The sequence below is a fragment of the Rhinolophus sinicus genome, linkage group LG06, assembly GCF_036562045.2.
Source record: "Rhinolophus sinicus isolate RSC01 linkage group LG06, ASM3656204v1, whole genome shotgun sequence".
Taxonomy (NCBI): Eukaryota; Metazoa; Chordata; class Mammalia; order Chiroptera; family Rhinolophidae; genus Rhinolophus; species Rhinolophus sinicus.
Window position 1 is genome coordinate 66,687,130 of NC_133756.1, and position 16,493 is coordinate 66,703,622.

A 16,493-nucleotide genomic window follows, 5' to 3' on the forward strand; every position below is an offset into this window, starting at 1 on the left:
AGGGTCCATTCAGCTAGAAAGCCAGATAAACACTTTAGTCCACCCTGACTCAAAATTGATGCAAGATTTTATGCAATTCCCGAACACCCCCACACAGGACACTTGTTTTCTCTGGGTACACAGCCAGTCCCAGCTATCTTGAGCAAATACTGGCTTTTCAGTCTTTTATTGGTGGACTTCAAACTCTCTTATCTGTGCTTTTTGCTTTAACGAACAGATCATCCCAAATCCATCCTCCTTACTGCTTCATTCTCTTGCAAAGCATTCAGTCAGATGACTGAGCCATAGGGTTTTCGAGGACAGATTTGTTCATGAAGCCAACCTTCACAATCCTGCTAAGCCTAAGGCAATTAGGTGGACTGCAGGTATTTGTAACAATAGTTTGTGGAGGCATTTATACAAGTTCATTCCCAAGTTTCAGTTGTAATCCTGAGGCTGTCAGTTCCATCATTTGGTTGTGTTGATGTCCTGTGACTTTACCTCTCAATTTCCAGAATTTCTCGTCTTCAGGATCACTGAAGTCTCTGTGCCATTCAGAGCAGGCGACAGTTCTGCAGGACATCCTTCCCTCGGAGCCTCCCTAACCCCAGCCTAAATGACGTTTTCTGCAAGGCCTGCTCTGCTGCCAAGAAGTCTTGGAAACTTTGCCTCAAGTACATTCTCCTCTGCCTCATCCTAGTTGAAACCTGGGTTTCCCCTGATGACATAATTTTCCTTGTAATTCTCAAGGTGAGTCCACTCATTCCCCACACACCCTTTTCCCCAGTACCTTAGAGCTCGGGCAATTGTTTATGGCCCCAGTGTGACCTTTGTCTTTCTCCAACAACACCTCTTCCCCTCAGTTTCACATACATGCCTAATTTCTGATAACCACTCCTTCACAGCTGTGCTCCTCATTGCATCGGAGCATCACATCATCATTAAATTTAAGAGTAAAACCCCTGTTATCCACCTGGGTCATGCGTCCTACAGAGGGTTGCCCCTGAGAGCAGCTAGCTACTCACTGATTCAACACTTAGGACTTGGCTGTGCATGTCCTTGTATAGTGTGATTGGCAGGTCACTTTGAGAGCTGTCTCTGCTCTGTCTGCATCCTCTCCATGGCTGTAACACGGCTCAGCTGGTTGGCAATCACATGGTTTTCTTATTACACCTCAGTTGTAGCTGCTTGAAGATAGCCACTTCTCTCTTTGAGGTGTTTCCCAGAAGTAGACTTCAAAACGTGTCCCACGGATGAATTTTAATGAAACCAGAGTACTAGTAACCATAATCTAGTAACAACTCACAAATCAGCAGACACTTAATCCGCTTCCAATTTTTCATTTACATAAATATCATTGCAGTGATCATCCTTGAACAGAACTTTGTATAACGTCTCTGGTTATTTCTTAGAAAAATTTTCTAGTAGCGAAACAAGGGGTCAAAGTCTTTGAATGTTTATAGCTTTTGACACATACTGACAATTCACTTTCTAGAGTGTCTCACCACACCCTTTCTTTCCATAGTCTTTTAAACAAATCTTTGCAGAGTAACCAGCCCAGATTGCAACAGAAAGACTGATGATTCTGGGAGGGTGGTCTAAGTCCAGGAGAGATTTGCTAGCATGCCTGATATGATGGAAAGTTTGAAAAAAACTTGACAATATCATAAAGGTAATTAGTGCTATGAAAAAATAAAAGCAATCGGAAACTCAGAGGACCAGGGCCAAAAAATACAAAACACACAAAACAAAACATGAAAGATATATAATCATAAAACGTAACCTGGTTTTGCAGGAAATAAAATTTATGTGGTCATAGTAATGTAATAATTTAACTTTAAGAAGTGATATAGGAGGAGAGAGGAGAGGAAAGTGTGTTGTAAGAGGGCCGAAACTTCATTTCCTGTTGCACGATCAATAACTAAGGCATAAACGTGATAAAAATAGGGAAAGCAATTTAAGCATATCATTTAGAGATATGAATAAAAACAAGAGCAGAAACAGAGGTAAGTGCTTGCCTTCAGAAAGTGGGACTCAGAGTAGGGAGAAGGGAACACCCCTTTCGATTTTAATTGAGACTCTTTTAACCATGATCATTTTAACTTTGATAAAGAATATTTTAACAATATTTTAAAATATTGAGATTTTTCTCCACCCAGAGTCAGTTCTCTTTCCATCACCATATATTGGATCCCCTTTACCCTGGGTGGTGAACACACAATGTGATATATAGATGATGTATTATAGAATTGTACACCTGAAATCTATGTAATTTTACTAAAAATTGTCACCCCAATAAATGTTAATTTAAAAATAATATATTGAGATTTTCTGATATTTCTCAGTTTTTGAAATTTTTACTACTTTGAATTAGTATTTTTTTTACGTCGATCAGAATTTCCTATTTCTTTTGTAAATTGTCTGTTCATTTACTTTATTTATCAAGAGATGTTACCAGTTTTCTTATTGAATTGTAAGAACATTTTATGTCTTTGTCTACCACGTTTGCTAGGAAATATTTTACTTAGCTTGTCTGCTTTGTATTTTGTTTCTGGTGTTAGGCAAGATGTGGCCAAATACATCATTTTTCACTTTTTTATATAAAAATTTCCCAATTTTCCTGTATTTTCTTTACTTGTGAAGGTTTGACGTTTTACTTTAAGTTCTCAATTTATCTTGAAATATTGTTTTATTTATTTAATAAACACTTACATAGGGTTTACTATGTACCAGCCAGTATTATAAACTCTTCTTAAATATCAATTCAGTTAGTGGTACATGAGAGAGAGGAGGCACTTGATTGTGTCCCCCAAAAAGCTAATTTTTCCCATGGTATTTAGTACAAACACCGTCTCTTCTCCATAGGTTTTGGATCTGTTTCTGACAATCTATTTTGTTTCAGATCTATATTTCCATTTTTTTCAGTAAAATCATACTTTTTTACTGTATAAGATAGTTTATACATAAAAGAGCAATTCTCTCCCCATTATTTTAATTTAAAAATATTCTTAGCCCATTTACCCACTTATTCCTGTAGCTGATCTTTTGATATTTTTCATTAAGTTGCAAAATAAATTCCAAAAAATTAATTAAGAAGTATTTACATCTTTACAATACTAATTTGTCCTGCTAATAAACGCTGTGTCTTTCTAATTATTTCAATCTTATTTTAAACAATAAGCTGGTAAAAATTTGGGTTGCTAATGAACTTTCATTAACTTGAGAATATTTCAGTTGATGCTCATAGGTTTTCTATCATTATATTCATGTCATCTGCAAATAATGGTCATTTTATCTCCTCCTTTTTAAGAATTATACTTAATTTCTACTTTACAATTTAATGCATTAGCCAGTATTTTCAGAATCATATTAAGTTGAGGAATATTGGCTACATATTTTCAGGCATATCGAAAGGCCAAATGTCAACTATTAATATTTGGCCAAATCCATGGCAAAGCCTTCTATCATCAACATAGAATGAATTGCAGGAATACAAAATTAATCTGAAATTTTACTTAAAATTATCACTATAATTTTATTATTAAAATTCTTAATAGCCATTTTTTTTGAAATTCAGTATTATGATTTAGGAATGGTAATTCCTCAGCCCTTCTTGTCACTAAATTGCTCCTGTGGGTACCACACTGCACATGGATGACATTAAATCAATGTGCAGTTTTAGCAACATAGGTAGAGGAGAAAGATTTTTCTGGATTATTCTACCAGAATAAGTAATTCTGAGGGACACGTTGCCACAAAGCTTTCCTTCCTCAATGACAGTAACAAAGAAAGGAAAGTTAACTTCCCTTCAACTCCTGGCTTTCAAGATTTGGTTGATGGTGACGACATAGTTTTACTGCAACAATCTCACCAATTTAAGTTGTGTGAACTGCTGGGACAAGATGCTTTCTAAATACTTCCAGAATCACACTTGAGATGTTTACATTCACTTATACTTTTATTTCTAATGTATTTTGTATTCAAATAAATTATTTCATAAAAATCTCTCCTCAAGCCTTGGTTCGAAGAATGTCGCGAAGGAATGTAATCAACTTTCAGGATACTGGAATAATCTCTGATTTTCCCTCTGCATCTCGGCTTCCACTGCCTGTAAATTGATCACAGCATCTTCTCTGGAGTGGAGTGACAGGAATATTTTTATACCAGGAACCATGTAAGAAATATTTGCTCTCTCGAGACTCATCAGTTGGATTATTTCTTGATCAGATTCCAACGAACAAACTACATCCTCCTACTCTGGTACCATTATCTGTAACATGCAGTATTGAGGCTTTATTTGGTTTTACACATATTGCTGCATTCTTACCTTTTTTAGACATGTCAAGCCAGTTCCAAAATCTCTTCTACACCATGTAGTTTGTCTCTGATCAAAGAATAAGAACAGAAGAGTTATGTGATCTTTCTTCTTGGGTAGGTAATCCTATAAACTGTGCTGTGCTAGAATTAGTATCAAAACATAACTGAAGGGAGTGAATAAAAGAGTACATGTACGTGATTCCTAAGTCATTCATAGCCTTCATCACGTTCGTCCATTCTTGATGATGATTTTCCATTTTATAAATATTTCCTCATTAGATTCATTATCTGTGTCCTCAAATCTCCCAGTCAGCACATAAAAGAGAAATTTAGCTACTTTGGTGTGAACCCACCATAATTTCAAACTTATAAGGACTTCTGATGGGTTCTGCCTGTCCCAACAACTGAGTCAAAAGATACAGAAGTAGCACACTTAATAACATCAGTAATCTCTGTGCACAGGAAAATGGAATTCAGGAAATTATTTTTTAGTAATGTGTACACAAAGGATGGACTTTGTATTTAGGATTTGTGCAAATTAGATTGTGCAAATCTGAGTCATCCTTCATCTTCAACTACTGAAAATGTTTGCTAGTCTGTAGCAATCATTTCAAAAAGTTTACCTTTGAAGACTCAGAGTTATAAAGGATTATCTTCTTAGAACATTCTTGTTAAATCTGTTTGTTTGAGGGTAGATTAGCGACTTCAACTGTGTTTTTGGTTCCTCATTTTTCTCTTATATTCTTTTATTCATACTCTTCATTATGCCAGGATAAATCAAGGTTGCTGTACATGATTTTAGAATTTTACTTCCTCATGAAAATGTAAGGTGGTAGTGTTGACATTCTGATGTTAACACATTTTCATGAGATATAAAGAATTCCCAAGCAGCACATTTTCCCAAAACATCCATGGCTTATGTGAACTTAAATAACTGGAAATTAAATAATTTTTAATGATTATTTTATTTTATGATGTGAGGACTAGTAAGCAAACAATCCCATGAAGATTACTAGTACTATATAATCTAATTCTATTATTCTCCTTATATTGTTATTTAATGTTTCTTTTACAAAACTTAGTTGGTTCAAAATGGATATTGCGATGTCATAGACTCAGGCAAACCGCAGCCAGTAACACTTAGTGCAGAATGGTGCCCACACGGAGAAAGTCAGCGGTTTTGCATCTATTCTCTTGGCATCTTGGAGAGGGCATGCTTTCCCTGGTCACAACTGCATTCACCCCAGGGGCTGTGCCCCAGTAGAGGGACCCCATGCTTTGTTTCTCTCTCTTATTAGGTTGATGGCTCATTAGGGAATGGAAGTGAGTGATAGGAAAGAACATTTTGAGTTTAGGTGCCAAGCAGACTTGTTTTGTGCCAGCTTTTCAGGAGCGTGCTGGGAAATACTGGTTCCTAAGCACCTGTGTAAGCTGAGTTGAATTTAGGTGAAGACCTCTCCTTACCATGCATGTTTTAACCATTGCTGCTTTATTCAAGAGTTGTTGCTTCTTATCTCCTTATGTCCTTCACATTAAGTTATATAGTGCTCTCTCTCAATGTCTGTGTTAGACTGAACCATAAGAAACGGCTTCTACTTGACCAGCGGACAAAAATGAGAATCTCATAAGACTTAGGCCAACATTAACTGTCAGTCATTCATTCGATGTGATGGTCATCCACATGATCATGTGACGTTTGATCAGGCAGGATCTCAGACACGCCAGAAATCCAGCTGAAGTAGCTATTTGTCTATTTAGTCTTCCACAGCCAAAATCAAAGCAAAAGCATACTAGCAGATTTTGGTCAATTATAAGGCAAAACTGATGTTCAGAACATTGCTACAAATAGTAGTGGTGATATCAGGCCTCCTAGTCCTGTTCCTGGTTTTAATGAGAATACTTTTGTTTAGCCATCAGATATTCATTAGCAATTTGAGCAAATGTCCATTGTGTGTTAGTTTTCTAAGAATGTTTTATCAAGAATGGTGTTGACATGGTTTTATAAGTTTTACTATTTTTTCTCATTAGATCTATTTATGTAATATGCTAACCTATTACTCCCAAAAGTCATTCTTGAATTCCAGGAATGCAAGATGCAGTGTATCCTACTTGGATGTAGTGCATGACTTATTAAGGTATGGTTACATTTGATTGCAATTATTTTAAGGATTTCTTCAGTTATACTCAAAGATGGTATTGCCATTTAATTCAGGAGTTTTGAGTTTTTTTATTCAGCTTTCTGAAGCAGAGTCATTTCATCTACACAAAATTTAGTACATTTTAAAATCTTGTTTTATGTCATGGACCAATCAATCTAACAGAAATGATCTGCTAAGAAAACTGTAAAGCTATCCAGCTTAGTAGCCTTTTTTATTAATGTGATCATTTGAGAACTATTTCCATTTCTCCCATAGTTACTGGAGTTTTCAGACTTCTTAATTATTAAGATAATATTGATCATTCATGTTCATCCAGGAAGTTTGCCATTTAAAAAATATGTTCTAAATCATAAGCACAATTTTATTTTATTTATTTTTCAATTACATTTGACATTCAATATTATTTTATATTAGTTTCAGTGTACAGCATAGTGGTTAGATATTTACATAATTTATGAAGTGATCCCCCCAGTAAGTCTAGTACCCACCCTGGCACCATTCATAACCATTACACTATATTCAGAGTTATTATTGACTATATTCCCTATGCTCTACTTTACATTCCTGTGACTATTCTGTAGTATCTTTGATATCTGTTGTCTTTTCTCATACCAAATTTTTCAATGGTATGTGTACTTTTCCTTTGATTAAGTTTTCCACAGCTTTATGTACTTTATTTTGTGCTTGTTTCTTTTCAAAGGAGCACTGTTTTCCTGTTTGTTTATTTATTTATTTATGTTACCTTGGTTAAGTCCTTCTATTGACTTATTTGGGCTCTTTTTATTATTCTTTTTTCTAAATTCTTACATTAGATTCTTACTTCTTTTTAAAAACATACATTTTTAATTTAATAATAAAAGTCCTTCTGGGTAGAACTTCGGTATGGGGGTATGGCCCACAGATTCAAGGGGTTTACAATCTACTTTGGTTTGTAGGCATGTCAACAGGCTATTGTAATAAAGTGGAAAATGTACTGTGATAGGAGAATTTCAAGGTTACAATGGAACACGTCAAATGGGAGCTCAACCAGATTTGGTAGAGATGAGAATCACTTACAAGTAGAAGTGATGCCCAGCTCAGAGTAGGAGTTGGCCAGGCTATGGAAGATGGGAGGAGAGGAGAGGGTACCAGGCAGAAGAAAATATTCTGTGCCAGAGCCCCAGGATGAGAAGGAGCCTGAACCAGTATTTGGCAATTACAGCTGTCCATGTGGCAGGATATAAAAAGCAAAAAGAGTGATACCACCCAGAAGAGATCCTAAGAATTAAACAACAAAGTGTGATATTAAGGAGTTTGGACATTGGAATGCCAGTGGAATTATGCAGAAAAATGACATAATCATTTTTTTGAAATAGGTTTCCATTTCAAAAAAATTTTGGAAGGTTACTTTGATCTCTCTGTATAGAAAGATGACTTTGAAAGATTACTTTGACCTCGCTGTGGAGAAGAAATCTGATGGAAACAAGACAAGAGGCAAGGAAAGCATTTTCAAGGTTGTGGTAGAAAGCCGGACAAGAGATAACCTTCAGAAACCACAAAATTGCCATGGGGATAGGAAGAACAGTTTGGGGTGTGTATCAGTAATGTTGTAAAGATTTTGTAGGGTATCTGATGGACAACTGTCTTATTGTGGAGACCACATCATGGACAGTGTAGGTACCTGACTGCTGCGGTGTGCACCTAAACCTGAAGCTGAACAGTGATGGGTGTCGACTGTGGTTATACATAGATAGTCACAGGATGTGGAGTGCAGCACAGGGTATGGGGTCAGTGGAACTGTGGTGGCTATGTGCGATGTCAGAGGGGTGGCAGATTGGGGGAGGGGATTGTCACTTTGTGAAGGGTGTAAATGTCCAACTATTTCATTGTTTTGTACACTTGAAACTAATTTAAAAGAGAGAGAGAGAGAGACATAGTGGCTCCCTATATGAGCAAAGTGGCAGTAAGTATGGTAGGAAAAAGACGGACTGAGATGTATTTAAGAGGTGGAAAAACAGAATTTAGAGATTGATGGATTGGGTACATGGGATGAGAGAGAAGTAGGAGTTAAATGATTCCCAGTGCCTGCTGGTTAGGGCGGCCGGTTAGCTCTAGATCACGGTGCTCTTAACAACAGGGTTGCCGGTTCGATCCCCACATGGGCCGCTGTGAGCTGTGCCCTCCACAACTAGATTGAAACAACTACTTGACTTGGAACTGATAGGTCTTGGAAAAACACACTTAAAATAAATCCTTTAAAAAGTTTAAGAATGATGCCCAGGTTTTAGGTTTAATTTTTGGGGCTGCAGGACCATACTCTGAAAGAGGGAGACAGGAGCAGAAACCCAGTCAGATGAAGAAAAAGAAGACTGACTTTAGATACGCTGACATTATTATTAATATGACCTTTTTTGTCCTATTTAATCCTATTTACTTTGATTTCTATTTTATCTAAAAAATTATTTTTCCACCCTTTGTTTTCTGTGTGCAAGGGTGTAAATACCTAAAACTTATCAAACCCTTTTACTTTTTTCTACATAAGATAAGGAATTTATTGCTTTTACTCACTTGTTCTATAATTTTCTATCCAAATTCCAAATGTTGTTAATAAAATCTTAGCTATTGTGCCCAATTATTGCTATGTGTTGTTTTATATTATGCATTTCTTTTATTTTTATCCTGCTTATTTTCTGATTTCCCCTGCTAGAATATAAGCTCCATGAGGGCAGGACTGATATTCTATTTATTTTTTGTCAGTTTAATTTACAGCTATAATCTCACTGTCTATAACATTGTCTAGCTTATTAAAGAAATTTGATAAATATTTGTCAAAAAAGATTATACTTTTATTATATATCTTTCTTTGCCCTTTTTTGACAGTTGCATTTATTTTTTTAAATCACCCATTTTATTGTTCATTGATAGTCTCTTTCTAACACAATTTAAGCTCCTAATTTTATTCAATTTTTGATTGGCTACTGTATACGTTCAAACATTTTTCCCTGAAAGAGTACGTGAGGTCTGTTTTCTGATCACCACCAAGGAGAGTACCTGTAAGTGTGGATTGGTCCCAAATTTGCCTCCTACAATTCTGTAGATTGCTCCACTGTCTTTGGCATTTAGAGTTTTGAAGAAATGTTCTGAGATTATCTGGATTCCATTTCTTTATAGATGACCCTTCTTCTTCTTCTTCTTCTTGAATGAAAATTGGGTATTTTTCTTTATCTTTTAACTTTAAAAGTACTTGTTCCTTGAGGATAAGTTCATCCATCTTTGTATACCCAGTATCTTGCAGACCATATTGTTTATATAGGTTTGGAACGAAAACTGAATGAATATATACATGAATAAAGAAATACATCAAGTTTAGGTAAACTTGAAGCTATACCTCTATTTCTCTACCATACTATTAATTTCAAATTTAACTGGCATTGATGCAAGTTAAGAGAAACCAGGCATACCATCTTATATTCCTGAAGAATTACCAAGACCTGAAACTTTTGGAAAGTCATTACAAACGTGCAGAAAGCTTCACCACTCTTAGGACCCAACTCAATGTAGCTGTTCTTTCAATTCCTTTATTACCCAGCAAACTTCAGAGCCCTACTCAAAACTCTCGCTTTTTTACTTTGGAAGTTGATATGATTAGGAACAGAAATGGAACCTAATTTTTCATTTCTTTTATGGTTTGGATGAAACAAAAGCATTGTGAAAGACATAAAACAAAATCATGTGTAAAATTAAAACATCTCTTTAGCTCTTCTCTCTATACCCTTCCTTTGGCTACCTTGAAAATGATTTCTGTCAGTAAGAACAAAATCCAGTCAGCACTTCAGCAGCAGTCATTTATGTTTACGCAATGCACTAAGGATGTACTAAGAATGTGTTACAATGAGATTTTAGGAGCAAATTAAATAGAGAATAATGCAAACTGAACCTGTCAGATAGAGTTTTCTTAAATGTAAGCAGAACAGGCATTTCCTAGGTTATGCAACATGAAACTTTTTCAAAACTCAATCTTACCCAAAATTCTCCCATGGAACATAAACTTTTAGCAATGATGAAAACTTCTACTCATTGACAATAGCAAGAAAACCAGATATTCAGAATTATTTGGGCAAAGAATTGAAGTGAATTGATCCTGAAGAAACTGCTCCAAGTCAATTATCCTCCAAAACGTTTAGCTGTTTCTACCACTGGAAGTAGTCATAAAGATGTGTGTTCATGGAGCGTGGATCCCAGGATCAAGTCTAACTTACAAAAGAAAAAGGAAAACAAATACAAAAAAAGTACCCCACCGTTATCCAACTTAGCCCATTAGCAACAAACGTGACAACATAATATTTCCAACAGCAACCAACACTCTTACTTATAACTCTGTAAAACTGACTTCTTCTGTATGTTTCTGAGGGATCTGGTTCAGTAAGACTGGGTGAATAAACCACACTTTTAAAATCGAAAATGTTCTTGAATTTTATTTTACTTTATTAATTATGATCTCTTATCTAATATGCACATATGTGTGTACGTACACTTACACATATCCTAAAAGTATACAAATGGTTACCCTATGTAAGAGTTTTAGCCTTCCCTTGACCCCTGGGAATTTCCTCATTTCACCCACAGGCAAGCCTGGCTCTGGCAGTCCCCGGTGTCTGGAGCGAGGGAGGTCCCGAGTGGGCCCGAGAGATGTAATCAGCAGTAGGAATTTGCTTGTCCTAAGTCACAATGAACTAAACAATAGCACACCCACATACCTACCAAGCCTTGCAAGTAAAGACTCCGGCTTTACCACCTCTTGCCAAACTTTTCAATAACTTTCCTTCACTCCGGGAGGTACCAGTCATCAAATTAGGAAACAACCTTTCCTTACCACTTCCTAAACCAATTACTCATGGGGCTATTTACAAAGGAAGAGTATTGCCAGTCTCAGACGAGCCATGCTTTCTCCCTGGCCCTGACACTATTAACTTTGTCTTGTCTCTAAATGGACAGAATTGTAGATCCCTTAAATAAGGATGTATCATTTCACATCACTAGAAGACATTTGTCATACACCTCTAAAGATCTACTTGCCCAAAATCAACCAATCGATAAGAACTATGCACATATTCTGTCAAGCGCTGGCTACTCAAATGATTTTACAATCCCTATAATGTAGTTCTCCAAATTGCAAGGTTTTAAACCATTTTTAGAGAGGAATTCTAATGTACTGCAAAATAAGGCAACACCCCACTCTCACGTGGTATTTTATCCATGGAGAAAACTGCACACTTGAACATTCAGTCTAATAAGCAGTTATACTTGACCCTACCTAGAACACCTGCAGCAACAGAAGCTGAAATGTAGAAATTCAGAAGCTAGGGCTCCATCTAAAACCTACTGGGTCAGAATCTGTATCTTAACAAACTCTTCAGGTGATTTATAGGAACATGAAAGTTTGAGAAAGACTGTGACAGACTAACTTTGGCTCATTTATGTCCAGTCATTTTAATATTTGTGCTAAATAATGAGAAGACTGTGGCATCAATCTTTAAAAACAAGGAATGGTTGAGAATTAAACCTGAGATCCTAAATTCAGTCTTCATACCGTGTTGTGTAAAATACAATTTTTCCTCTCTCCCGAATAATCATTTCCTTGTGCATTCTAGCAATACCCCTTAGGTGTGACTTCAAGCAGCAATCACACGGGTCTGAGCAAGTTGATGTTTTTGCAACTAACTTTGGAAACATTGTTTTAACAAAACCTGATGCAAAACAAAGTCATAGACTTTATACGTGTGGTTTTCTAAAAATTCCAGAGGCTAACGGAAATAATCTTTCACACTCCTGAAATTTAATTCAGTGCGCAAAATTATCTCAGGTCAGGTAGGTAAAAGAGCTACTCGCTACAATCTGTCGTCATTCAGTGGCTTTTAGCTCTTTGTTTCCTTTTGTCTGTCATGCTTGGTTCACAAGGCTATTCAAACATATACACCTAGTCCATTCCTGGGCTGCAACGTGCCTTCGCACATAGGATGGAGACAGAGCTCAGCAGTGAGCCAGAGAAAGCAAGAGAGGAGGATTGTATTAGTCTGCCAGGGCTGCCATAACAAAACACCACACATGGGGTGGGTTAAACAACAGAAATGTGTTTGCTCACAGTTTGGGAGACTAGAAGTCTCAGAACACGGTGCCGGCCAATTAGGTCCCTGAGAAGAGAACTCTTTTCTTGGCTTGTAGACACATACTTTCTTGATCCACCTTTACATGGCCTTTCCTCGGTGAGACAGGGGAGGGTTGGAGAGAGAGAAGATGATACCTGGTGTCTCTTCCTTTTCTTATGAGGATACCAACCGCATCAGATTAAGAGCGCACACTTAAGACCTCACTTTACCTGTATTACCTTTTTATAGGCACTGTCTCCAAATACAGGCACACTGGAATTTAGGGCCTCAACATATGAATTTGGAGGGGGACACAACTCAGTCCATAACATTCCACTCTCTGGCCTCCCAAAATTCATGTCCTTCTCATGTGTGAAATACATTCACCTTTCCCAATAGCCTCCAAAGTCTTAATTTATCCCAGTGTCAACTTTAAAGTCTAAACTCCAAAGTCTCACCTAAATAGCATCTAAATCAGATACGAGTGAAACTCTAGGTATGATTCACCCTGAGGCAAACTTCCTCTCCAGTTGTGAACCCGTGAAACCAAACAAGTGTCTGCTTCCAAAAGACAGTGCTGGGACAGGCCTGGGAGAAACGATCCCATTTGAAAACGGAGAAATCGGAAAGAAGGAAGGGGTGACAGGTCCCAAGCGTGTTCAAAAGCCAGCCAGGATCCCATTAGATCTCAAAGCTGAAGCATAATCCTCTGAGGTGCCATGCTTATCCTCCAGGCCCGCGGGAGAGCAGTGTGATCCCATGGCCCGAGGGGGTGGCCCTGCCTCTGCGGCTCTGCGTCGGGGCAGCCTGGCCTGCCAATACAAGGAGATGGCCCCACCCTTGGGAGCCCTGGAGAAACCAGCCCTTCGCCTGACCCTGTGTTGGGAGTAACCATCCGGATGATCTCTGAATCACCTTTTGGGTCATTCTTCTGTTTTCCTGAAGCTTTATATCTGGATAGCTCTAATGTTCCCTCCTATAGAATCCCAGACGTCTGGCAGCCTTTCTTCTTTCTGTACTGTTGTCTCTATTCCATTTAGTCTCAGCTAGAAGTGTGTTCTGATGGTATAACCCCATCTCTATTCTGGGTTTCTGCCAAAATGGCTGATTAAACCCATGGTTCACACCCAAACTGATCTCCTTATCAGGTGGATAAGAGCACCTTTAGTGTTCTCAAAACGGCTTTCTCTGTTTTTGCAATAGAGATAGGCTGAGACTCTTCCCAATCTTCAAGTTCTGGTTCCTTTTTACTTAACAATTCCTTCAATTTATCTCTCCTCTTGCATATTATTATAGCGGTAAGGAGAAACTAAGCTACCCCTTAAACTTTCCTTAGAAATCTCTTCAGCTAAATATGCAATTTCATCACTCATGAGTTCTACCTTCCACAAAACACTAGAACAGAATTCAGCCGAGTTCTGTGCCACTTTATAACAAGAATCCACTTTCTTCCAGTTTCCAAAAAACGTTCCTTATTTCCATCTGAGATATCAACAGAATGGTCTTTAGTGTTCGTATTTCTCACAACAGTCCTTTCAAGGCAATCTAAGCTTTTGCTAGCATGCACATAAAACTTCTGGTCTCTCTACCCATTACCCAGTTCCAAAGCCACCGCCGCACTTTTAGGTATTTGTTATAGTAGCACCCCACTTCTCTACACAAATCTGTCTTAGTCTGATCAGGCTGCCATAATAAAATACCATAGACTTGGTAGCTTAAACAACAGAAATTTATTTTGTCACAGTTCTGGGGCCTAGAAGCCTCAGATCAACTGATTTGTTCCTGGGGAGAGCTCTTCCTGACTTGCAGACAGACACCTTCCTGATCTGTCCTCAAATGACCTTTTCTCTGTGGTGCACGGAGGGGGGTGGGAAAGGGATGGAGAGAGAGAGAGAGAGAGCACACACACACACACACACACACACACACACACACACAGAGGTCTGGCGTTCGTCCTCTTCTTATAAGGACACCAGCCCTATCTGATCAGGGCCCCACCCTTCTGACCTCATTTAACCTTGATTACTTCCTTAGAAGCCCTATCTCTAAATACAATCACATTGGGGTTTAGGGGCTTAATGTGAATTTGAGGGGACACAACTCAGTTCATAAGAAGGATATAGATAGGAATTCTCCATAAGAATGCTTCTACAGTTATTACTTTTATCATAATCCTGGTATTTACTGTGTCCCTTGTTTGATCTGGAACACCCTTGAAGTTTCCCAGATCAATAAAATTCCCAATGCTAGTACCTGCGTTATGTGAAAATGCATGATGAATTTATAAGACCAGCCCTCTGAGGACCAACATTCGCCCTCCAGCAACAGCATTTACACAGCAAAGTCCTTTCGTGTAATCTGCTGGGCAGATCCACGCAGGAGATGGGATCATGGAGACCAAGCAGACGCGGTGGCCTGCAAAGTGCTCTGCGACAGCCCAGCCACGGCAAGACCCAGCCTGCTCACATACCACGCACCGCAGGAGTAAGCGTTTGGAGTGCTGCCACTGCAATACCACCTAGGAGAAGTAGGATGAGAACACTCGTATAGCGCTTTGACAGTTGACAAAATATTTCCAAAAGCAGTCATTCATTTAACAAATGTTTATAGAGCACCCACTATGCACTAGTCACTGTTCTAGGAAATAAAGTAAATAAATACTATGTCAAATGGTGCTATACACTATTATTGTAGCAATTGAATCCCACAAGGATCTTGTCAAGTAAAAAGAGTATTATTTTCCTCAGTTGAAGATGGGAAACTGAGGCAGAGAGAAGTCAGTGGTTTGGTATAAGCTAAAAAATGACCGTAGGCTAGAGTCTAGGTCTTCTGGGCCATGGCCTCGTGCTCTTGTCTTTATCCTGTAAGATGCTTCTCGATCCTGCCCAGTTTTTATATCACCTTTTGTCCCAAAGAGCTCACACTCCTAAACTGAGAATGCTAAGGCTAGAAACAACAGGATCAAAGGGGAGGGGGGCGGGGAAGTCATGAGTCTATAAAAGTAGTGGGAGGAAAACCAGATAGTGGCAGAATAAACAATTAATTCCACTATTCAGCCTTGACATTTACACTACCCCCAAACAGTGGGCTTACAAGTTCTGCTTGTTTATGCACGCCCAGTATCTCAGCAACGGCTCACAGGACAGGGACTTTTGAACTGATTGATATTCTTGGCACTGAAGAACAATGTCATTGTAACTCGCAGCACATCGCTGTCTGAGAAAATGGTTTTCCACCCAGGCAAGCTTTTTTCAAATGGTTAAGACATGATTGCATCTGAGCAATGTGTGTTCTTGTGGTCTCCCTTTGACCCTGAGACGTGGGGTGCAGAAGGAGGCCTCTCAGACGCTGCCTTGCCCGCCAGGTGGCTTGGGTCAGGCAGGCTCTACTCGGAAACGTTTCACCTCTACCTTCCATTGAAATCCTGTGCTAGGACTTAAAGAGTAGATGGCATAATGAAATAACGAGCAAAAGATAAGAGTATGTTCAAGAGGAAAGGCCTTCTGACATGGGGCGGGGAAGAGTTGGAGGTCTTTGTGTTTTTTTAAGGCTCGTCCTCTGCCTTTGGGAGGTAAAATATGGGTCACATAAATACAGCATTGTTATGGCAATTACTCACTGGTGACACGTGGAAAAGATTCTGTTACCTGTAGCAGGCTAGTAAATAAGAACATGATGTTTTAAAACTGCTCCTGCTACAGGACCACAGGCTCACGTTTCTCTTCTCTTTCACTCATCACACGTCCCCACCCACATCCTCTTCCCCTTCAACACATTCTGCCTAAATCTCCAAACAATATCCTCAATCACTCACAACAGGTCAATGGCAGCAGACTCCTTAGCCAAGTTTCCCCCCTGGTTCCAGAAAAGAAGGAAAAATGTGTCTGTACTTTCAGAATTCATACCTCCAGGA